Below are 25,400 nucleotides of genomic sequence, written 5' to 3' on the forward strand. Positions count from 1 at the left end.
AAGAAGAGATAGTGATGGTTAACGAAAGGGCTGCACGTTCAATAATAAACATTGGAAAAGCCCCACGTTTTTAACTCAAGTTATGTGTCTACTGACACATAAAAGGAAAATAAGGAAAACAAAAGCACAGTAAACACCAGATTTAGGAATTGCATCCCATTTGACATGAGACTTAAGGTTTCAAATGACTGATTTGGAAAACCTCCAATCATCTGGGAGTCTTCAGCGGAGCCAGTGACGTTGTTTAAATTCCCACAGGGTCATAGAATCCATATTGTAGGGCCATATGCTTATGGCAGAGTCATTAGAGTCTTGGGACAAGGTGTGAATTGATGTCAAAGTACAGGAGGAATGATGTTCCAGGAAAGATGTGACAGTGCCGTGGGTAGTGGACAATTGATGTCAGACGGTCATCCCACTCTGTTCGCGGATTCTTGTTCCTTGGGGACACAGTAGTATTTTTTTCTTTAAATTATTAGTTTTCCTTGTCGGAACAATTCTCTCTTCAGAGGTGTGTCCCTTGCTCAGGGGTCTAAAAACAAAAGACAATCAACAACGAAGGCAACGTTTTCAGAGAAATGTTTAACCTTGCATTATTCTTATTGTTTCTTTCCTGTGAACTGCAATGACAGCACTGGCATATTACATTTTGAAGCTTTTGGGGAAGTGGCCAACAAACAAATACTGTAACACTGATCATGTCATGTTTTCGCTACCACTTTGCTTAGTTTTACTATTTTCTCGGGTGAACCTTGAGGGAAACATACATGCTGTATCTGTTCATCACCGTTGGACAAGCATTACTTGGAAATAGTGGAAAAATTATGCTCAAGCTCAACCAAAACAGTAATATTTCAGTCACTCCTTTCACATGTGGAAATATTGATTCATGTGGCTTTACCTATCTGGTTTTATACAGAATTGTATAAATTCAACGGTAGATTACTGCTAGAAGAACAAACACTGCAAACGTTTCTCTGACTTTACAGCTGTGTGATTCCTGTTTTTCCACTGGTCAGACCTTTAATGAAAGCCCAGTCCAGGTTTAGCTACAAGCTGTTTGTTTGCCTCAGGTTTGTTGTGGGCTGCACTGGTTGGTACATTCTGTCCCCAGCAGTGCTATTTACACATTTTGTTCTCCAGCTCCTGGCAGAAACGAAAGCCTACTGTTTAGTGCTTGTTTCTGGTAGACCTAAACATCCTGATGAGCAATTTTCCACTCTATAAAAGCCAGTTCTTTAGAGGATACATTTTGACAAGTTTTATCAGCATATTGGAGCTAACAGAGTGGAGGGATGCCAGAGCATACGTGATATAGAATTAGAGACAGGTTGTGAATGGAGCTGGGACTTCGAAACAGTCACCTTGTAACTAGATGAGCCAAGACATTTGACAAGTTAGCCTTCCACCAACACTTGAAGTGATTGAATTTTAAATTTAACATTTTCAGTGAAATGATGGAAGCATCCCCCGCCCCCCGTGACCCTCGTGTGGAGAATAAAGCGGTAGAAGATGGATGGATGGATGATGGAAGTATCACAGAATGGTGACAGTGGAATCACATCTTGTGTGCTTAACAACACAATGTGTGGTGTGTTACACAGGCGGTTAGGGTAATGTTTTTTTTATTTTTTTTTCAGATTTGCCTAAATTATTCACAAACTATACTGAAAACCGAAAATGAAACTCTCACACAATCCAAATGACTGTATGCTCATACACAGCTGCAGCTGCCTCACACAAACAAAAGTAGAAGTGCAACATTCACATTACGGGACGAGGTAATGATGACCGAGACATTTGGACAAATGTGATGGTGCGTTTTGCCTCCACGTGATCGTCTTCTCTCCCGATGCGTGAAAATGAAAACGGCCACTTAACAAATCAGTTACAGCATCCTGCATGTCATAGCGAGCGTTAAAATGCTGCAACAAAAATGAAAAGAACTGTTAATTTCTTGCTTCTTTTTTTCGTTTTTGGAATAACTTTAATTTTCCAATTTTGATTTAACTTTTATGTCCCATCTGCAATGCTGTGACTGGGTGGGATTGACTTTAAAATAATCCACTGGACATTACTAATCTAGTTCTTTCTACCTTTATTTACTTTGAGAACCTGTGTTGGGCAGCAATACATCAACGTTTACTTTAATAACATTGCTCTCAAAAATAAGCTATATTTTCTCAGTGTGTAGATGTCTCCACCTGGTTTTCAGCTACATTTCCTGTCACTGGTAATAATAAACGTTTTTAACTTTCCCCCATAACTCCATTTCGCGTTGTAATTGTTTCTGGTGGACGGCTGGATTGCCTTGACATTCTCACCTAAGTGCATGTGCAATAATCAACTTTGGGGGACGTAATGGAGAGGTCGTAGAATCAGTATGGTGTAACAAATAACTTTTCAAAAGAGTAATGAGTAATTACGACGGCACATTTTGTAATTATGGAAATTACGCTCCATTTTCTTTTACCTAACCATTTCAGTGGTGGTGGCAAAACGACCACACAGTGCTGGATCCAATCAATGGCACTCTCAGTCCAGACAGATATGTTATTGTCATTTTGTGCTATGGTACATTAAAACATCCCATTGGCCTCTTGAGTATGTGTACCGTATAGTAATCAAATACTACAGAGCCGCTGTGTATCATTTCACACTATTTAATGCATTTCCGAGTGCCTACACTGACCTTATGGTTCACGTTACAAGCACTTTAGCCTCAGACAGGATGCATTATTTTATACTGCTTTTATTTGCAGTCTCACGTGTCTGGATTACTGGTGTGATTCTATAAAAAGCAACACTTTTGGTTCACAGGGGCCGTTACTGAGCGGTCTGAAGATACTGGTCTGGTGTCAAAAGAGCGTGTCATTATTGTGTTGTATGACAAAGCAGGTTGCCAAAAGGGCCTGTAATTACATCGTCGTCTGTTTTTGAGTTGACTCCCAGCAAGGGAATTATTGGTAATCATCCATGTAATGTGGTGCCACTCAGTTTTTGACAGCTGAGTGAAACCACAGTGCTTTGGTTTTGTCCTTTTTTAGATGTAAAATCCCAGCTAAAAAAGCCCCCAGATCTGTTCCCTAAGCTCTGTATGCTGTTTCTTCTGTGTGTTTACTCACCAGCAACTGCACCGGACAGAATGCAATTTACAGTTTTATTTCATTGGAAGTGCACCATTATACCTGATCACACAAAACAATAATAATCTCAGCGTCCGAAAGGACATCCATATCTGCTCTTAAAGCCCTTCACCTTCTTCATCCTGTAGATGTCCTGTCTGCATGACTGCTTGCTGTCTTTTTGCTGCCATATAATCAGCATTTTTTTTTTTTAAACCTCAAGGGATGAGGCCTTCTACTGACTCTTGCAGTGCTAGATAGGAACACTGTGACATCAAAAAAAAAAGCCATATCTCTTATCTGCCCCTTCTTTCTGCCTGCAATTGTCAGCAAAATGAATAAATAGAGGGAAAGAGCAAAGAAAAACAAATTCCGTGAAGCTTCTGTCTCCAAACTGGTGATGCTGTCAGCTCCTATTTAGAATCTGTGTTCACTCACCACTCAGGCTTTTTATTTATTTATTGGGAAAATATGCGTCCAAAGGGGTGACTTGCAGAAAAATGTGTCAAGACACCCGGTGAAACTAGCAGTGTCAGGGCAGTTAACACTTCAGTAGACATCGCTGTTGGTAAGAGTGCTCACACAGTGATTGTGTTGTGTGTCACTGTCAACAAAGAAACCACCTTGACGATGTTGTGTGTGTGTGTGTGTTGTTTTCTTTTTTTAAGATTTGAAGTTCATACCTCGTGTTATAGAAGCAGCCATGCTGTCATTAAAGAAGCAGCGTCGTTTTCAAGAGCAGCGCCAATCCAACCAATCCAACGACGCCGTTTCAACAGGCTTTTCAACAGCATATAGGCAACAATCAGGCATTTTGACAGCGCACTGTTGGATTTTCAGCACATCAAGCCTTCAGCACAGGGGAGAGTGAGTCAGATTAATAAATAAGAATGCATAAAGGGTGAGCAGTGCTAGCGGGTCTCCCTTGGATATTGCTTAGGAGTGTGCACACCTGCCCAGACTGTCAAGCACCAGTAAGCTTTAGTGATTTGGTTTAAGGTAAATTTAGCACAGACCACCAGGGATTTTACATCCAATTTTCTTTTTCCATAACACAATAGATGTTGGAAAGGACGAGAGTAAGTAAGAGGGTCAAATAAATCATCTACAGGTGGCCAGTTGGATCCTCAGTCACTGACTTTGTCAAATGAAATAGTTAGGATTCCATTGTTACCTCCACCTCCACATGGTGAAACTAATAGAAATCATTTTGATCCATTAAAGGAAACTTCGATTCACTCAGACAGGCAGCTAATACGCATTATTTAATTCTAGACATGTACAGAGAATTTACAGTTAATGTTACAATTTTGCCCTCCTGCCCAATAATTTCTGCGTAAACCTTTCTCCGTCATGGTTTACACTCTTCTGTCTCTTACTCTGTTTTTAAAATATATTATTATTAAAGACTCTTCTTAACACTCATTTGCCCATGTAGCGGCAGCAGCTAATTTCAAATATACGTAGTACTTCTATGCTGTGCATTTTTCATGTTAACAAAAGAAACAAGACGAGGCGAGACAAAAGAAAAATGAGAAATGTATTACTCGCAGACATCAGTCTGTGTGTGCGCCTTTTATGTGATTAGTGGTAATGCTGATGTGTCCGCAGAGAGAGAGAGAGAGAGAGAGAGAGGGAGGGGTGGAGGGGGGCTGGCAGTGGGCACCCGGAGGCACGTACACTTGTTAGCCCTGCTCGCGCTCCCTTTCAAATGGGCCCTTAATGATTTATAGATGTTTGCTTTAAAAAGTCATTGGCATTAATCCCATGGCTCATTAACCATTTAATTAAAATTAAATTCTGTGTTCGAACTAAAGCAGATTGAGAGTATTTTCTCCTGGTGGGATGCTGTTGAATCACCTCAGTTTCGGAAATGCTTTCTGTGAAGGGGATGTGTACCGTGCGCCGTCGACACGTAGGAACGACCGCTTGCAAAGTCGAAAGCGGGACCGACCCCACAGATTGATTTCAGCTGAGATCCATGTTACCACTCCTTATGAATCATTATGTGTTATCACAATATGCTGGTACATTCTTTTCTGATGTTGTTTATTGTGATCGACAGCTCAAATCGTAAGCTTTAAGTGACTTAACTTAGAGAGAGAAGTGTCTTTTTAACTGCTGGGGAAACATAAATGTAGGGCTGTAGTGATTAGTTGTTTTATTTTTGTTATTATTTAGAAATAATATTTACAAGGGTGTGGATTGGTCTAATTGAGAACTTTAGAAACTGTGCTGTATTAAAAAAAAAGAACTCAACTAGGAAGAACATCTTAGCAATTTAATACATTTCAGTGTAGGGTCGTGTTCTTTTAGACTTACATAGAAATCAAAATGTTTTCAGAATATATTGTGTTGGCTTCAACCTCTTTTTGTACATCATCTATGGTTTAAATACTAGTCTGTGCACGAGTCACTGGATGACTTATTTATTTACTTCATTATCTTACAGGTGATAGGAAATGTTGATATTTTTGTTATTTCACTTTAAAGGTGACATAGAATGCTTGTATCACACATATATGTTAGTTATGGAGGTCTACTTACATATATAAACTTGTTTTCATGATTAAAAACCTCCTAACCGCTGCAAACGAGCCGATCAAAATATCTCCTCACTGACGCTCTCGTCAGCCGCGCTGTTTCAGACCAAAACCACACCCCTAGAACGTGGACTGTGTTGTGATTGGCCAGCCAACGAGAGCTTTCCCACTGTCCTGTGATTGGCCAGGTACCTGGAAGTGACGTAATAGATAGGCCAGCTCTCAGATACACAGCTCCCCCTCTGGCACGGTGGATGCTCTGCATCTCAGCAGCTACATTGAGAGTAGTTCTTCTTCTTCTGCGGTTGAATGTACGCAACCGGATGTGCCCGGACTAGTGCCCGCACCAGGAGGCGCTACGGTGGTGAGAGGAGTGGTGAGGATTTCTGATGACGACATCAAATTAAAGAAGTGCCGATCCGCTTCGCAGAGCCCAGGAAAACAATACAACACTATTTTCTCAGCAGTGGCTGAACTGTTTGTTCTGAAACTTTAGGGTTTCATAAACGAGGTAATGACGCATACACACACAAACGCAGCGTTAATTTGAGCTTCCGGTCTATGTGGGCTTTAACAAGAAAAGCTCATTTATGCAGGTTTGCTTCCCAAATGGTTAAATTATCCCATTGGTGGCGCGGTTGCGTCGAGGTCAGCACTGTTGCCTCACAGCAGGAAGGTGCTGGGTTGGATTCATGATCTGTGTGGGCTGTACGGGCGCTCCGGTTTTCTCTCACCATCAAAAACATGTATGATTATTAGAATGTTGAACCCAGGTTGGTCCCTTGTGGTGGTGTGCTCAGTCACCCTTTCCTTGACAATAATAACACATTTTAAAAGCTAAAGCTGCTTTCACTTAAGTGTCCAATTTTGTATTTTGAATCACCGGGTTAAAGCCATGAAGTGATTAGGAAGTTCTGCATGTATATGGATATAAGTACACACATGTATTCTGGGCCTCTAAGAGAATATTTGCTTGATTATGTCAGACTTCATGTGTTACTCTGCAGCTATCGCTTTCTACCATCAGTACCAGCAACAGGTCATGGCTGAGCAGCTTTACAGGTCATGGCTGAGAGCTTTACTGCAATGGTGATACAGTACAATTAAGAGGTAACACTCCATCACTCGCCCTAAAATCTATGTAGTACCTTAAATTGCTTTCTAAATCGGTTTGTGTTACCCAATATGAGGCTTTTTTTATCTCCGTGTTTCAACAAAGTGAAATGAACTTGGTGGTCGGATGGAAGTAAAAAGATTGATTGCTGTGCTCATTGGAGTAATTCAACCCAAGTGATTTTTTTCTGTGGTTTCTTTATTGCGTTTAAAATAGCAACGCGGTAATGGCCCACAGACACACACACACACACACACGCAAGCACTTTGCAGGACAACATGTGGTCTGAAAGTGCTGGGAAATGAAAGCGATGTCTTTTCAGAAAACTCTTTTGAAAGTGTAGTTGTGAAGTTGCCACACCTATTTAAGCTGGAATACAATTGTCCATTTTTGTTATATGAGCATCTCGTCCACATATCCACTCATCTAAAAGCCAGACTTATGTTAAGTGTATCCACTGCAGTTTTAATGATTGGACCACTTATCCAATTATCCTTGGAATAACCCGAGTGTCATCACTTCCCCATCTACAGTACAGAAGATTGTGGTTAATCTGTGTTAGCATAAACCATAATATCCCCTTGCTACAGTCAGCCAGCAGCCTATGGTTCATCCCACAATTAGCTATGCACTTGGCGCAACAGACCACATTAGCTTTCCTGCTAAAGCCTAAACATTTTCACATGTTGTAACCAATGCTAGAATATTTTTGACTCTTTGTTTTCAAAATAAGTTAGTTTTAATAGTGGGCTTGCTAGTTTTTATTTTTATTTTTATTTTTTCGTAAATGCTTAGTTTCAGTGTTAGTTTGAGTTTGTTGATGCACAATTTAAAAAAGGTCATAATATGTTTTGTGTCATAAAAACCCAGCAAAAGATGCCATTTTAAAAGTTCATTAGGACAGATGAACAACCGTCCCTGACTCAAATATAACAGTTTACCTGAAATGCAAAATGTGCATCATCGTGCTGAGGTTGGATGCAGTTAGTGTGTCAGGTAAAAAAATATAGCCAACAGACTAAAGACTCACATCAACATAACAACATAATTAATAATAATAAAGAACCCTCATAAGACACATCACATTGCTTGTGAGCCAGGAGTCTCAGGGAGCTCAGTCTGAGGAAAAGCATGAGGAAAATTTCAAAAATAAATCAATTAACCCAATAAAAGACGAGAGGTTTGATTCACTTAGATGAACCATCTCAACCCAATTAACTACATAACAAATATTATGTTCAGCTTGCATAGCCTTATGTTCCACATGGTAAACAAAAACAAATTAAAAACATTGTATTATGAATGAATGAAAATGCTGTAAAAATAAAAGGAAATACACTTCATATGAACCCAAAAGGATTATGTATGAAATTAATATACAAAGACGGAAACAAAGCACATTTTTTGCTACAATTTTAGTTTGTTTTTTTATCTCTACTTTTTATTTTTATTTAGTTGAACGAAAAAAAAAAAGTTTCATTTTTAGTTTCCGTTATTTCGTTAGTTTTCGTTTTCTGTCAGCAGCAGCTTTACAAAGTTACCGGCAAATTGGTCTGTTTGTTTAGATGCTGGCATGGACTTTACTCTTCAGTATCACCACTGACAAAACGCTGCCTCTCCTTTGCTTGTAATCGACAATTCCCACATTCCCCAGCCTGAGCTCGGCCTGCCAGCTGCTGTCAGTGACACATTCTGTAAAGCATTGATGCATCACTATTCCAATGTCATTAATACAAAATAGCACAGATACAACAGGATATATGTACTTTTATATCCAGGTAGACCACTTTATATCAAACATATTTAATTACTTATTGTGCTATCTACTTAACTTAAAAAAATATATTTTTGGGAGCATTAAATGTGAATGGAAGCAGAACAAGCTAGAGACACTGTGTAATAAAACATGGGCCAAGAAGAAAAACACACCTTTTTATTCATGTTAGTTTGTAGTCAATATTTATTTGAGTGAAAAAATAAACATTATTCTAAGATGATGGAATATTTCCTTGCTATTTTGCTGTGCACTGCTCGTGTGCGTAACTTTAGCTCTAAATATTGACATTGTTTGACTTAGGAGTCAAGCATCTGCATCAGAGTGCATGACTAGTGCAGGCTGACACAGGTGTGCCTGTGATGTACCTTGATGATGTATGAAAATATGATGAGTGTAAACTCTTGAAAATGGTTGCCTCACCTTGGAAACAGACTTGTTGCTAGTTACAGCTTTTCCCACTAATGTCTTTGATGAAGTCTGGCTGGTGGCCAGCAGGAAGAGGCACACCAGCAGACGGCACCACATCAATATCCCAACTAGCCACCAGAGCCAGACTAAAATGATCAGGGACTTTAAAGATAGCAGCTGGTGAGTTGATGCCGGGCATCCAACGCTCTGCCGTGGGGCTCTGGATTCATTTAAATGATAGAGATTACTTTTAAGCACTACACACATAAATGGATGTTGAGCGCTGGAGATGTCGGAGCTAGAGGATACAGACTACCAGAGACGAACATGAATGGTTTTTATGTGGTGTCTTTGTTTTCAGTGACTAAACATATGCATATTAAGCCCAATCTTCCAAAAAACAAACAAACATCCCAGTCTACCTGTCGAAGAAAACAGTAGGAACAAAGTAGTATAAGGAGAAATATAAATGTGGATCCTCAGTGCTCTGGTAGATATACTTTCAAAGATTCTTGAAGTTTCATCCTTGGAGTGTCAGGAGGACCTATTGTGCTTTTGATTAAAGTGTCAACAAAATATTTTCATTGCTTAAAATTCTACTCCCCACCTGCCTTCTGTGGGCCTCGTTGTAATTCTTCTCTAGCTTGGGTTCTATCTTCTCTCACTTAGTGGCCCAAGAGGTGTTTTCTAGTTCCCCAAGGAGTCTCCTGGCTTCCGGTCAGAGGTCCTTTGAGCTGCCAAGTCAACTGTGTCTGTCAGTCCCCCCACAGTGTGTTCCTGCACAGAGGCTGCAGGGATGCTGGCACGGACCCATTGATTTTCTGCCTTTGGCTAGGACACTCTCCAAGGAGCTCCCATTCTGGCTGGCATATCATATATTTGGGACACATTTGGCAATGGTGGCATCTTGGCCCCCTTTGAAATGCGTCGTCCGGAGACAAAATAAATGAACAGTATCAAAGATGTGTCAACCGTGATGTTTTTTTTAAATGGAAGTTGGGAGGAAAGGTACATTAAAGCAATTCATTTAAGTTATGTCATTCATAATTTCTCAACCGGGGCCACATGGCGCTATAGTGGCTAGCACCACAAGAAGGTCACTGGTTCGAATCGCGGTTCGACCGAGGGCCTTTCTGTGTGGAGTTTGCAAGTTCTCCCGTTTTTTTTCTCCGAGTACTCCACAGTCCAAACACATGGCCACTCTGAATTGACTCTTCGTGTGAATGTGAGAGTGAGTGGTTGTAATTGTATGCCCTGTAATTGGCGACTGGTGACCTGTCCAGGGTGTACCCCACCTTTTGCCCTATGTCAGCTCCAGCTCCCTGTGGCTCTCATGTGGAGGATAAAGTGGTAGACAATGAATTAATCATTTCTCAACCACGACTTTATTTTGCATGGGCTCAGATTGAGTTCTCAAGCATCACAGTCTCTCTGCCAATAAGACGTGGTCAGAAGTGGTTGTGTGTTGTCGCTCGGCGCTTTGTCCACTGGGCATTGAGCAACAGCCGGGGCATTCTGGGATGTCTCTCTGTTTTTCGAGGTGAAATTTCCCTGTTGATACTTATAGACGGGGAAAGTGTGAAAGCCGTAGTTGAGTGGCAGCATTTTGTTTTGCATTTGTCTCCAAACAGATGCATAGCTGTCATTCAAGGTCCCGTTGAAGATTGCTATCACATGTAATCGCTTCAAAGCTTATTCCCATGGATGCCTGCTTACAGATACAGCTTTTTCAGGTGTCTGTCAAAGAGACGTTGCAGAGGGGCATGCAGCAAAGGCTTCAAATATATAAATTTGAATATAGAATGGGCACAGGCATTATGATTCAAATCACATACTCCTAAAGCAGCACAACACTTTTTTTTTGTTTTCTTTTCAGAGCTACTACTTTCATTATTAAAGACAATGCTTTAGAGGATATAGACTGGACTAATTACTTGTTTGAATTACATCAGGATGTTTTGTACAGACAAAGTTTAAAGATTGATATTAAGAATCTAAATGCAAGAAACTCTCACACAAATCATTTACAAACAAAAGGTCTCTCTCTCCCCCCCCAAATCTCATCACAACTGTTTGGCTGTGCAGTTTAAATTTTGTCTCAAAAATCAATTAAATCTGACCCCAGTATTCGCCTTTGTAATATCTGGAATCAATCAGCTCATGGCTCTGTATGGATTTGCAATAGTACACCCTTCAGTCATCTTAAGAGCAATCATGGCCTTTGGATCACACTCTGTAGTCACCTCAGGCTGCAAACATGCGGGCTTGGAGATGTTGCCATTTAAAAACTATCACGCTGGTCTTTCATTGAAATGCTGCAGGGGGAGAAAATTGTTTCATGAGCATGGACAGCATGTGAAAGCAAGTGGACACAAGTGCAAGATGTAAAATCCCCAATAACTGAAGAAAATGACATGTTTATTTGTTTCCCAGTAGTATGACAGACCTTGGTGAAAGTGGAGGGAATCACCCTCTAACTCTTTACATTGATTCCCTTACTGATCATTTGACTAAAACCATTCTTTGGAAATGTTAAACCATATTTGTGCATTTTGGGTTATGTTTTTCATTTAAATATTTGATTCCTTTGAGCTTATGTATTGAGTTGTCCAACTTACTAAGTTGTAGCTTTCTGTTTAGGCTACTTTGGGGAATTTAAATGTATTTGTTTTCAATGAATTAATTGTTTTTATTAGTCTAGTATTTCTGGCCCATCTTATGTGTCCTGTTTTGCTAAATTTGTTATTCTTTTCCCTTTTGAACAGATGCGGTCGGCCTGAGTGGGTAACCTTCCAATCCCCACAGTGGTGGTGTCTCATGTGGTGTTTTCTTTTGGGTTCCTCCCCTTTGGATTTCCTGCCACCCTGGTAAGTGCAGCCTTGTTCCTTAACTGTTGTGTGTAGACTTTATTTTGGGCCTTGGCACTGGAGTTAAATTATTTGTTTTCATTACCCAAATTCTATCATTTCCTGGGGGTGAAATTCACCTGATATTTCATGGGACATTCCAGGGAATGACAGAAGAAGCACACAGCTCAAGTAAAGCAAGACAGCGTGTCATACAATATCACTATGGTGGAAAACACCAACAAAAGTTTTAGAAGTGGATCATACTGCTAAAACTAAACCTGGATGTTTAGAAAGAGAATCATATTTTTATCCTGATCACAAATTTAGCCTCTCACATAACTGCAGGTCGGGTAAGACAGGTAAACTAAACATAAGTAACTGAAGCACTGTAGATAAAACTTGAGACAGCTCTGTTTCTGTCGTTCTCTCTATCTCTAGCTGTATGTGTGTGTGCATTTGTGTGACTGGGGAGGAGAGGGAAACAAAAACGAAGTCAAATCAGGACCACAGTGTTGTGGTAATTACTCAAAGGTCCAAAGTTCTGTCCACTTGTGATCAGATCACTTAGGACAGACACTAATACCAGGTCTAAACATGTTCTTATGGTGCATTCAGCCAATTTGGTTGTACCAAATTCAATTGCTATCCATTCAATATATTGCAATAAAATACTGACAATGCCAAATACTGACAATGACAACCTATAGACTACCTATAGGAACTTAAACCCTGACTGTGGCCCTCTCTGATTGGATGAACTGGTGAGGTTCACTCAAAAGGCTTTAACACTGAACGGTATTTAATTCATGGAAATGAATGACTTAACGTAACTCAAAGTTTTTTCAAAGTTTGAGTTATGTTAACTTTATTCTTTTATTAACATGTACTGTTAGGTTTTACAGTTTAATGTAGGTTTTGGAGCTCATTATAAAGAAATATGATCAAAAATGTTAAAACAATGTAGCTGGAATATAATTATGAGCTTATGTTTCAAGTAATCTTATGTAAGATTGTGACAGTCAATCCAAGGTTTTGACAGACATCGTGTTATTCCAAGGGTATCAGAAGAGGAGAGTTAAAAGACGTAAATGACAGAAAAGGCGTTCAAACTTTAAAAAAGAAAAGAAAAGAGGAGTTGTATTGGTGTACAGGGTACATCTTAGAGGAAGAAGACGGTAAACAAGTCATTCCCACCTAACGGCTACCCTTTGACTCCTGAGTACGCAGACAGCTGTGGCACAAACCGAGGCATCCGTGCCAGGAAGCCTCTTGCTGTAGTCAAAAATGACATGTCCATGCTTCACACAGCATATCAGTGTCACATAATGTGTCCCTGCTGGTGACAGGCTGACGACCGCAGTTGCCCTGCATCCCATGTGCTAACTCAGCCCGGGCGAGTGGGCTGCTTGGGAGGCTGCAGGGGAAGTAAAACTGGACACTGTGGTGTTTGTGAGTGTGTGTTAGTGTGCACATGCATATATTAAAGTGAAGTCACTGCTACTTGGGTCTGGCATATGCTGCTCTTGATTTAAGTTCAAAACAAAAACAAGCTTGGATGTATGGATCCCAATGGATTTTATTACACAGATTAATATCTCTCCCTCTCTCTCTCTGTGTCTGGGTCTGTGTATGTGGTGAGAGAACATGCATCTTTAAGACTGATGTATCACACCACTCTGCACATAGGCTACATGCATATTTAATGTAACAGTTGGCTGTTACGATACATTTCAAGATATACTTAGCAGACAGTTCCTATATAAACTGCAACAAAAATAAAAATAACAAAATAAACAAATAAACAACCTGCCATTTTCAGTGTTCAATGTTACGTGCGATTCAGATTTGATTCTTACCACGTGCCAGAATAACATGGGTTGCCCCCTCAGCTTATCAGCTGCTCTGCAGTTACCAAACGGACTTGATGAGGTCTTCTAATTTTACAAAGGAAATGTTTTCCTAAATGAAACTACAGTGGTTAATAAATAAATATATCGGCTCAGTTTGATAACAATGTGGGGAGGAATACTGCTTAAACAGATGCTGAACCAGAAGTGGGTTGAGCATGAATTAGAATGTAAGACATAAAACACATTTAGATATACAAACAGACATTTTACAAGGCGAAATCGCATCTGCCCACTGAAGTTGTTCTGAGGTGTGAACTTGCTGAACTTTAGCTCAATCCCAGGTGTTCGGTGCCAACTGGATTATTGCCTAGTTTGAGGTCGGATATGATACCTTATTAGCTCATGAAAGAGCAGCAAAGAGTGCCAGACTATTGTTCTCTATACCAAGATGAAAGCCGAGCTGGCTAATGAACATCTGCCATCCAGCATAAGGACCCCAGCAGACACACAAAACCTTGAATTGACCATTGCTGAGAGCAGCTGCTCTGATCACAAAGATTTTGATGCAAATTTAGACTGAGGGTCTGCCATGAAGCAGCTGTAATACCCAAGGACCAGTTTTGATAGGGAGGCTTAGTGTGCCCCTCTTACAGTACTTAAATCGGAAATGCCAAAGTTCATCAAGCTAACCTCCTCTTGGCTGCAGAGCATGAGTCACTACTTATAATCTCACCATCAGAATAATGAAATATGGACAGTTTTAAAGCTACATGCACGGTCACTTTGGTAGGATATTAGAAATGCTTTTTCATTTTACTTTTCAGAATTAGTATAATGTCCACTCTCTGACATGTTTTGGCTGTCACACGGTTTTTTCCACAGGAATCAGAGCCTTGTGCACATTTTGGTTCAACTGTATGCATCAACTGTTTGTCAGACAAAATCAGGCTAAAATGGTAGGATTCAAAAGTTGTCTTTCTTTCTGTGTGCTTGGTATTTACAAATTCACAGTTGAAAACCTGTGCTCTAATTGTGAAGTATGTGACATCAGCCCCATTAGTTAAAAAAACAACAACAACACTGTGTTCAAATGTCGGATCAAATAAGGTGCTGACTGTGGTTTCCAGGGTCTTTGAGCTTGTATAATATAATGTTGCGTATCAACAAAACCTTTTTGAAAAAAAAAAAAAAATGCCATTCTGTCATGTTAAGCACAACTGGTTAGGGACATCATTAAGTTATCCTCCACATGACACTGGAGTCATTTGCATAATGCAATAACTCTAAACCCTAAAGTGCAATTACATTATTCATACTACCATGCACTATGAAATGATTCCCCTAACTACAGTGTCAGAACGCATCATGAAACATATCAGAGCAGGATCGGAATGCGGCAAAGGCTACAGTCCAGTGTTAATTAGGTTACTGATACTTTCCACTGCACAATTACTCTGTCAGAGTGGCTCATCTTTCATTTCTCCGATCACCTCCTTCCCCGTTTATTTATTCCAGGAAATGTCTTCTTCTCATCCCAAATCTGAAGGGGGTATGGTCGCACGGTTTTGATTTTTGGAGCATTTCTGGAGCATTTTTGGAGCTCATTTCCATTGTTGAAGTAAAGTCACAGGTGTTTTCAGTACCTGAATCAGTCAACACCTTAGATTGAGTTCCACAAGAAGATCCAATGATCACTGAAGTCCCTGATCACTGAACTTCTAATTTATTTTTCTAAATGAAGGTGGCTTCACAACTGAAAGGAATGTTGACATGCAAATCGTATCACCTCACCCAAACCAACTCAAGACGAATGCACTTAATATTTGCGGCCGCAAACATTTGAAAATCTGCCTCATAGTGACATTATTTTTTTTAAAAGAACACTAACATTCCCTTGCTTCGTATTTCCCGTACTGAAGCAGTCACGTGTGTGGGGTGCTAACTCCGAAAACCAGAGCTGCTATAACATTATCGAAACATACAGTAGGTACATACTTACAGTACAGTCAACATACAGCAACTCGAGAAAACCCAATCTAATAGACACACACGGGCCAGTAAAGGTGACGTCATCATCATGATTGGCAGTAAAAGAGCTCTCAGGGCCACAGCATCCATATTGGAATTCCATTTTTTTTTTTATTTACAGTTATGTTCACTGTATTGTCATACATGCCATTTTGTTTTGATTGTGTAGATTACTGAATAGAATTGAACAAAACTACTAAGTTTCTTTTTTGATGAAGCGAGTCACTAAAGAGCAACAGTAACACTAGTAGACCCCCAGATTGATCTGTGATTGATCTACTTGAATGGAGGCTACCTCTCACTGTGTGCATGTGCAGTGTGCACATTTGGACTTGTGTGTAAGTAATAAAGGCACGGCTGGCACTGTTACAGGGAGCCTGAGAGTGACAGCCACTCTCAGACCACAGGGGAGGAGAGAACTGCTGCTTAGAGCTGGAAATATTGAGCTCTCTCGCTGGCGTGTAAGCAGCTCGCCTGCAGCTCCTATAGTCATGACCCTCTCTCAGCCCAAGGAAATTACAATGGATGAGAATCAGTAACTCGCGGGCACAAAAAGCCTCCTACAAAAACAACACGTTAAAGAGTCATTTTCAATTCCACCTCCACCTGCATGTATTGGAAACATGCATGTATTCTCTTTGCACTATGTACTTATTACGAAACACCACAGTGGAGAGGAGGCAACACCGGTAATAAGAATGTGCCATGCTTGAATGAGCGATGCGAGGATAAATAACAAAGGAGAAGAAGAAGGAGACAGCCACAACATTGTACATTGGAGCAGCCAAGCTGGAGCCACAGTGCTACAGGAGCGGCATTGTCAAGCACTGTAACAGTATAAGGAACCACCGCTCTGCTACCCGGCTTCACTCACCTGCTTTGATCACCAACTGGAGTGTCATTCATCACCTACAGTGCTGCTGAAGGCTGACAATGGTGGGTGCATGCAAGAGAGGGAGCGTGTGTGTGTGTGTGTGTGTGTGCGTGCGTGTGTGCTGTTCATGAATACTAGTACTCTTTCGCTATATCATTTTAAGTTTAGTTTTTCTGACGTCCACACAGAAAGTGAGCAGAGACAGAAAACGCACAAAGAAAAGTCTGTGGCAGAGACACGCAGCGAGGAGGAGGAGGAGGAGGAGGAGGAGATTTAATTTGAGCAGCATCTCATTTGACAAAGATTGAAAATCAAATGGTGCGACCAGATCAATATTCTGAACCCATGACCAATTATCTGACATGAATCCCCTCCATTTTACTTGATTTCTAAAAAAAAAAAAAAAAAAAAAAATATTACCACATGGAATGCATTCCGGAATGATGGATTCCTTTGAAGTGACCTGATATCTGTGACGTACACAATAGAGGATATAAGCTGTACAATAGAGGGTGTTTACACCTGTTCCTTTGCCTGTCACTGCTGCAAATGCAAATTGCAAAACTTGACAAAAAAAACTCGGGAACGCTGTCCCTGACCTGATAATGATGTTGCTTCAAGCGTCCTTTTTAACTTGTCTATCCTCAGTGCTTTTCAGTAAGGCCTTTGATATGAGAACTGAAATGAACCCGAGCTGTTGTATCTAACATCATGAAATGAAGTTCAAGCCTCTGCTGTAACTAGAAACTTCGGGATAGCAATGTGAAGTCGGTCTGACCTGAAAGGAAATGAGAAGCTGATTTAACTTGTTGAAGTCAAAGCCTGAACAACTTATATCACAGATATATATGTATATAAGATATCCAATCTTTAATAATTGTTAATGACAAAAAACGTGGTTAACCTTTTGTTAAATGTATTTAAAAGGGACAATGGACAGTTAAAGCGTAAATTTTATCATTTGAATAGTTCCTGATTGTAGAGCTAATTTGCACTCAGTCAGACTTTTTCATTAAGTGCTAAAAGAGCTGCAGCTCCTCACATCTGCAGTTCAATCTGATCCTGTTCGGAACTGATATTAATATCTGTCCTTACCAATATGATCACATGTGGAGAGTGTTAAGTTTGTCTGTTCACACGTGGCATTACAATGATCTTCTCCACGCTGTATGCTAATACTGTTGGCATTATTTCTGCTGCAAAGACCAAATAATGTTCTCTACAAGTCTGACTGCAAATACTCGACACCTCTCAAATTAAAAGGTCAGATTTTAGATGAACTAAGACAATAATTTGGTTTTCTAATGTCATGTATAAAAAAATCGAGCTAGTCTTCGACTAACTTAACTGGATAATGTGATTCATAGTCCGTTTACTCCACCTTTTCCACCTATGGTCCCAGCTTGCCTTGCCTCGGCACAGCATGGCATGTTTTAAGTTGGTTTTCCACTACAAAATAGTACCTACTCAACATGGGCGGAGTCATCACTGCACGGCTGCATGAAACTGCTGTGACTTTGTTTTACACGCGACACACAGACACAAACAAGTGAGCAGTGGTTTTCAGTGTAACTGAATCATTAGAACCAGTTAATTAAAAATATCTGTTTCAGTACTTCCTCCATAAGCGGAGCACAGACTGAAATACAGCGGCAGGGCTTGTGATGCCACTCACTGGTCGCTTTCAGCAGTGCTGTCGCTAAATACACCAGACTCCTCTGTTTAATATTGATATTTTAGACATTTCCATGGTAGTTGTTGGCGATAAAACCACATTTTTTAGGATTGTTAAGTTTTTTTAACTGATCTACAGTTTGGCATTGTTCAGAGTGGAAATTGGACTCGCACTTGACGTTCTGTGCATGCACCAAAATTTCCTCCCCAGGCTTTGACCCGGAAATACAAGGAGACGACGCATAAACTGCCGTGCTGTACCGTTGCCGGAAAAGAGCCATGCTCGAGCTAACTTGCATCATGATTAACACGTTCAGCAGGTACGAAACATACAGAACCACAGCACGGCCCATCCCACCGTCCATCCCGCCATTCACTGTTTGTTTTTTCTGTAACGTAAAGGTCAGCTTGAAACTGATTCAGCACCACCCACAGAGGCGGAGTCAGACGTACGCGGCCAATTAATCGCTTTTCTCAGACTTTGCTAGTTGTACGATCAGCGCAATTAAACTGAGCATGTAAACATACGGGGTGTGTTTGCTTGTCTGTGTGAATTCAAGTTTTAAGTTTCAGGTTTTAAAACTAAAACATGTGACCATCATTTCGACAGTGCAGTGGGTTAAAGATATCAGCTGCTGCTGCATTTCAGTCTATTCAGACCTGTACTCAAAAGTGAACACTTTCGATCAAACGACTCATGTTAATACATGTCTAAATGGAGTCTCTGAGAATGTGCCAAGCTGCAGGAGAGCTCCGCAGTGGGACCTCCCAACCCCTCAGCTCAGCATTCACAGAGGACATGGAAGACAGGTGGGGAGTCTTCAGCTCAGGCTCTGGTAGAGGAAAGACAGGATCCCCCACATCTAGGCTTCTGAGATGCTCCCTCACCAGGCAGCCAGTCAGAAAATTGATCTTTGATATTTCCTTCTGTGATAAGTGCTTGAGTTTTACTCAAAATCTTGGTGAGAAAGACAAGGTTACACAGTTCAGGCTGAGTTAAGGAGAGTCCAAACTCTACAAAAATGCTCCAAGCAAGCCTCCTGCAGTACCTGCACACTGACAAGATGGGTATGTGTATGTTTCAAAAATGTATGCCAACCAAATGGTACACACAAATCACTGATCCAGAACCTTTTCTGCACGTTTTGTTTTCACTCACCAGTAAACATGTACAGTAATGTAAGTCATCATGAAATTTGATTTGATCTGGACTTTTATTCTGCACTTCTGATTAAACCAGAAGTTCTCAAAATTTAGTTGCTTTTTCTGTAGCTGGAGAATCATTTATAGTTAATATAAATGAACTCAATGTCATGTAATGAAAGCCTTTTTTCTCTTGCATTAATCATGGACCAATCATCACATTTATTTTGTGATACAAACCACGAACAGTGACACTGATTTCCATCCATGGGGAGAGAAGGTGTAACACAAATGTATATTTACATATTTAACGGAAGAAAGCAAAAAAAAAAACACATTACACATACTCAAAACTAGAAATTTGGAGAGATGCTATGCCCATGCTGCATGCAGTGTTAAATATGTGCCAAGTATCCAAAGTTTCAGCTTTCAAACATAGGTAAACTTATAGGGACACAGCTAGCAAAATAATAACAGACTGAAATGAGATAGTAAAACCTGATGAGTGGGATGTATTTATTTTGTTGGCATATGCAGTTCTGTGTAAGTTCACGGTTAAAAAAGAGCTAGCTTAAAGTTCAGTTCATACATATTAAAATAGTTTTCTGCAGTATCTACTACTACCTAAATAATCCCAAAATCCCAAGCCCCCAAAGTAAATTAAATACTATACAAAGCAGCAGAGGTTGAAAGTTGAAACATGCTGTACATGAACATGTTCCTTCAGCATGTTCATGCACAACACTGACGGGCAATACATTCTGTAATTTATTTGTTATACAATATGTTATATCAGTTATATATATATATATATATATATATATATATCTGTATATGTGAAAACACAAAAACATTGTGACCCTATCCTCCACCAGCTTACCACGGTTCATCTATGACAGGCGATTGGAATGATGGATGATTGACAGACAGTTGCAATTATAGTATGCCTGCCACTACCTGATCACTACAACAATTATCAATATATAACTAGTTTGGCTACAGTTATTTAACTTTTTCTTTCAAGTACATTATGCATTAGTGCAACACTTCCTCTGTGACTGCAGCCCAAACTTTTTTCCATGTAATTAAATCAACAAGGGAGTGTTTTTGCCCAGTATTTGGAATCCCAAGGGCCTCTGGAGTGCCTTAGAATCCAAGAAAGGTTCCATGCCAATAGATTTAAAATAGTTACTTACAAACACATGTAATGTCACTCTACAGCAATGAGAGCAGAAGATAAGTGACTCTCATTTGGGATTACCATACCCTCAGGTACATTGTTGCTTTGTTGCTTATTAAACTTGCATTGTTTTGAAGTCTTTAGCAGCTCAGCTTGTTGACACAGAGCGTGATGCACATGAGGCAAACAACTTCTACTGCCAACCAGCAGCTGAAAGCCTATTGGCACAGTAATGAGCCTGGAGAAAATGTAAAGCAGGGGAAGATGAAACAGACTGTTATCCATCAGCTGTGCAGCCTCACAGATTTCTAACAGCTCTTCTGAGCTGCAGTGGAAAAAAACAACAACAAGAAGAAAAAAAATTCTGATTGATGAGTGGTGCAGGGCGGATGGGGGCACAGCAGTGGCTGAGAAAAGAGAGGGCCTATCAGGTGGGGGAAGAGATCAGGGATTTTCACAAAAGAACACATTTGAGATATTCAATTTAGCACTGATCAAGAGCTGCCTTTTTCAAGCTCAGATTGAATTATCCCATATGGCAATGCCATTATGTTGGGGATTATTACATGCTCTCCAGGAGATTTGGTTTATTCATCTTGCCTATTGTTGACGATGACTGGAGCACTCCCTAGAGAGCAGCCAAGAGAATTGATTTCTGACAATTCATGATTCACCTCCTCCAGTCCCACACTCTTCCCTGACACTCCTGCAAATCAACTTAAAAGCAGAGCTTGACAGCTCCTCACATCAGACTCAATATAAACAGCCATTATTTCTACAGAAAGCTCTTTTTGTCTTGTAAGGAAGGGGGATTCAAAGCCCGCACATTTTCTTAGATGAGAAACAGTTTAGAGATACATAGTGAGACTCTGAAGATGGGGAGACAAACAAGATGGGGAAGTAAAGATAAAGACGGGAGTAGCGGGTAACTTCTCCTAAAGCCAGATTAGTCAGAGCTTTCACTCTTGCCCGGTGACTGTGACATTTGCAGAGGAAGGACCTGTAAGATGAATGGGCCAAGGTCACAGTTAGTTCTGGTCATTAATACTATTATTACTATGATAAGTATGTTTTTTTTTTTCATGAAGTACTGTTCTTAAAATGCTCTCCAAAAGGAAAACAACAATACAGCAAACTGCAAAGCCTGAAATGACAAGGATATAAAAGGCAGCACTAATAGGTACATGATCCATGGCTGGCCACCGTCTACCGACTCTGTCCCATCAGCAACTCCATTCTACTGCACATGATAAAGAATCGCACCTACATTCAACCTAACTGATGAGGAAGGGGAGGAGGAGGAGGAGGAGGAGGAAGCTCGTCCCCTGCGTGTTAAACAAGCCGAGTGTACGTGCATCTAATGGGTTGTTTAAATAAGCATGAAAATACTGCGCAATTGACTCTAGACCAGGTTTCTGTTGGCTAATAGCGCAGTGGCTTTCTGCTGCTCCAAGACAGTGATGTGCCAACTATCGTGTGCCATCCATGCGTCCGGCCACACCCTCATTTCAAAAACAACACACCAACACATGCACTGATGAGCACAAGCGCATTAGCTACCTATACAGAATGTGGGTGCTGGGCATGAAAATGACAACTGCAATGACAACTGAGCCCCTAATCTTAGTTTGCATCAACCATGCTGCGCTTGTGACCTTCCAATCTGCTGCACCACTAATTGTGAAATGCCAAGTATATTGTCTGTGACTTAAGTACCCGTATAAAAGTATTATTTTACAGGTCTTCTTCACGTAAGCATGTGTTGAAGTAAGTTAATTGATGATTTCAAAGGCATTCTGTTAAATTGAGTCTATTCTATGCAAGCGCACTCAGAGTTAGCGTCGTATTTCTTTATTCGAGTAGGCATATTTCTCTTGCTTAATAACATAAAAACTGTTGATTTAAATGAAAGAAAATGGCCCATAAAAGTGTACAACTGTGGAGCATGCATGAGCTTTTTATCACGTTCTCTTAATAGGCTGTGTTGCATTTTAGTGGCGCACAGCATGCAAACACACGCATCTGCTGCATGTTTTATGACGGAAAAACTGTCATAAAACTGTCGGCTTACAATTATTTCACCTATGTGCAAATATTTCTTTCTGGTGGGGGACAAAGTCAGAAGAGATATTTTCCATTGCTGGTTTTCTCAGCTTTCCCCTCTTTCTGAATTATATGATGTTTATTGCGATAATTACCCAATTTTCACCTAGCCCCAGCACTGGCATTGCCTTCCTCAGATCCATGATGCAGAGAGAGTGCAACCAAATGTTAACCAGAGCGATGCCAGTATAGTAAGCTTAGCTGATATCCCACCATTGCTTCGTATTAAAGAAAGAGGTATCACAGTGTCAATAACCAATCTTAATTTTGGCATGAGTTATTATTATTGTTAATAATATCAATAAATGTGATCATTATTGTTGTTATTATTAAGTCGGAAGGTTTTACCAGTATAGCATGAAGGATAAGTCCAAGATCTTCATCCAAGCTACGCTTTGACACTGTAAATGTGTGTGATAAACAGGCTTTGCTTCCAAGCAGATGCACTTAATCAATCACAAATTGAATTTGCGATGGTACAGATTCATATTTAACGGTGTGGGGGCGATCTGACTGTGTCACGCGATGTTTTGATGGATAAATGGTATAAGAAAGGGCCCCCCCCTGCAGTCAACTCCTCTATGTTTTTGACATGGCCATTCCACGTCGCGCTGCTTGAAAAATGAGCTCCGTAGAGGCATGCAGTCTTGCTATGAGATTGCACTTCATAAAGGGGAACAGCACACAGGGGTGAAATTCCACTGTAGGGTTATGGATTTTCCACTACATCACTGATAGATTGCACTAATATAACCTCAATAAAGAGTTTGAGAACAACTTTATGGATGTTTTCCCTCTTTTGCCATCTCATTTTTCTCTCCTTTGATGTGTGCTCCATTTGATTTGTCTGTTTTTTTTTTTTTTATTTATTTATTTTCGTACTTTTTTTTTCCTTGAGACTTTGTCTGGCTGTCACTCAGTGACTATGGAGTAACACACTCTCAGCACATTAGTCATGGGAAGTGATCCATGGATTGCACTCTCATAACTAGAACAGTAAGTTTTTTTTTTGTTTTCAGCTGCGACAGAACAATATTTTGGAGACAATCAAAAACATTGTGTATAAATTCCTAAACAGCGCTGCTGGTACACGTTAACGTTGCATCATCATACTCATACAACACCGGACCAGGTATGGGATTGTAGGCACAATGTTTGTGATTTGTTTATTGAAAACTGCTTCAGATTGTTGCTAAAGATGCATTTCCACTACTACGCAACTGAATTTACATTTACTCGACCCAGAGCGTCAATTAAATACAATAATAAACACTATGATGTACAGTAAATGACGAATATTTAATTTAGTAATTCAATCTCTACTTCTGTTAGATATTGTTGTGCTTCATTTTTTTTTTAACATACAAGAATAATGACTATATTAGGTTAAAAATATAGTAATACAGCTCTTCATCTTGATAATATTTCTTAAAATGACCCTAATTTATATATTCAGTAAAAGTCATGTACCTCAATATTTGGTGATTTAGTGTTTGTTTTGTTTAATAAATAAATAAATTGCACAAAGAAGTGTTTCTTCCCCTTCTAAGGCTTTTAAGTTTAAATAAAGTAATTTCTTCAGCCCATGCAATGCTGACATTTAGAAGGTTTTTTTTCCCTATAGCACAACAAGAACCTACCTTTCATTTGTTATTTTTCTCCATTTCTTTATAGATAATTTGAATATTGTTTATTTTTATAGCTTGTTATGTCTGTCACATAATATCCGTATAGTCTACTGTTCATCCTGTACATCTGCCACAGTATCTAGATGTTGAACTGTAGTTTATTGTGCTGTGGGTGTCATAGCAATAAAGCTGACTGTAATCTGATAGACTGTAGTGTCACAGAGAGTCTAATGTGGGGGGGTCTTGATGGATAGTGGCCTCTGTCTCTTACAACGTTTCTCTGTCCATAACCATAGTGTTTAGTTAGCGTAAACATAAACAGGCCTGAGTTGTAGACGGCATTTCTTTAAACAGCTGTATGTCACCATGGGAAACACTGACAACGAGCTTATTCTATCATTTACCACTTCTAATATATAATCCAATCGTTCAATAAATACATTTAAGATATATCAATAAAATAAAACAAGTGTAGGTTACTTAATAGTAAATCTGGGAATTCCATCACTGACTCAAACCGATGGATCAGTTACTTACCAATCACATAGAAGTACTTTTCTCATTCCGAGTGCAGCAGCAATACTTTGATGTGAGGTAATAGACATATTTCCATAATTTATATGAAGCCCAGTATATTCAGTATTTCTGTCTGGAAAACTGACAGGAACACCTCTCAAAATGAACCCACATGTGTGGTCTGCACATCTGAGGTCCTGCTTGTTCACTCACTATGCGTTGCCTGCTGAGCCCGTCTATGAGTTTCCTGACGGCTTGCTCCTACCACTCTCCTCCAATTCAAGGCACTGCTGTGCCCTTTCTCGACTTGGTCAGCAGGACCTTGCCCCCCACAGCAGCATGTTACTGCACCACATAACCCCCCCCCATCATTCTCTCTATCACTGTCCCTCCTGTTACCTGAGGGAACAATTCAATCACCTATGACCCAATCCATCTTTTAATGATGTTCGGATACTCCAAGGCCCACCTGCACCCCACTGGAGGATCCTTTCACTGTTTGCATTCTGTGCTTGCACATCTACACTCAAACTGATTCTGCAGGGTATATGCATGTTTGCATTTGTGCTGGACCAGATGCACGTGTGT

The sequence above is a fragment of the Solea senegalensis genome, linkage group LG5 (genome assembly GCF_019176455.1).
Source record: "Solea senegalensis isolate Sse05_10M linkage group LG5, IFAPA_SoseM_1, whole genome shotgun sequence".
Lineage (NCBI taxonomy): Eukaryota > Metazoa > Chordata > Actinopteri > Pleuronectiformes > Soleidae > Solea > Solea senegalensis.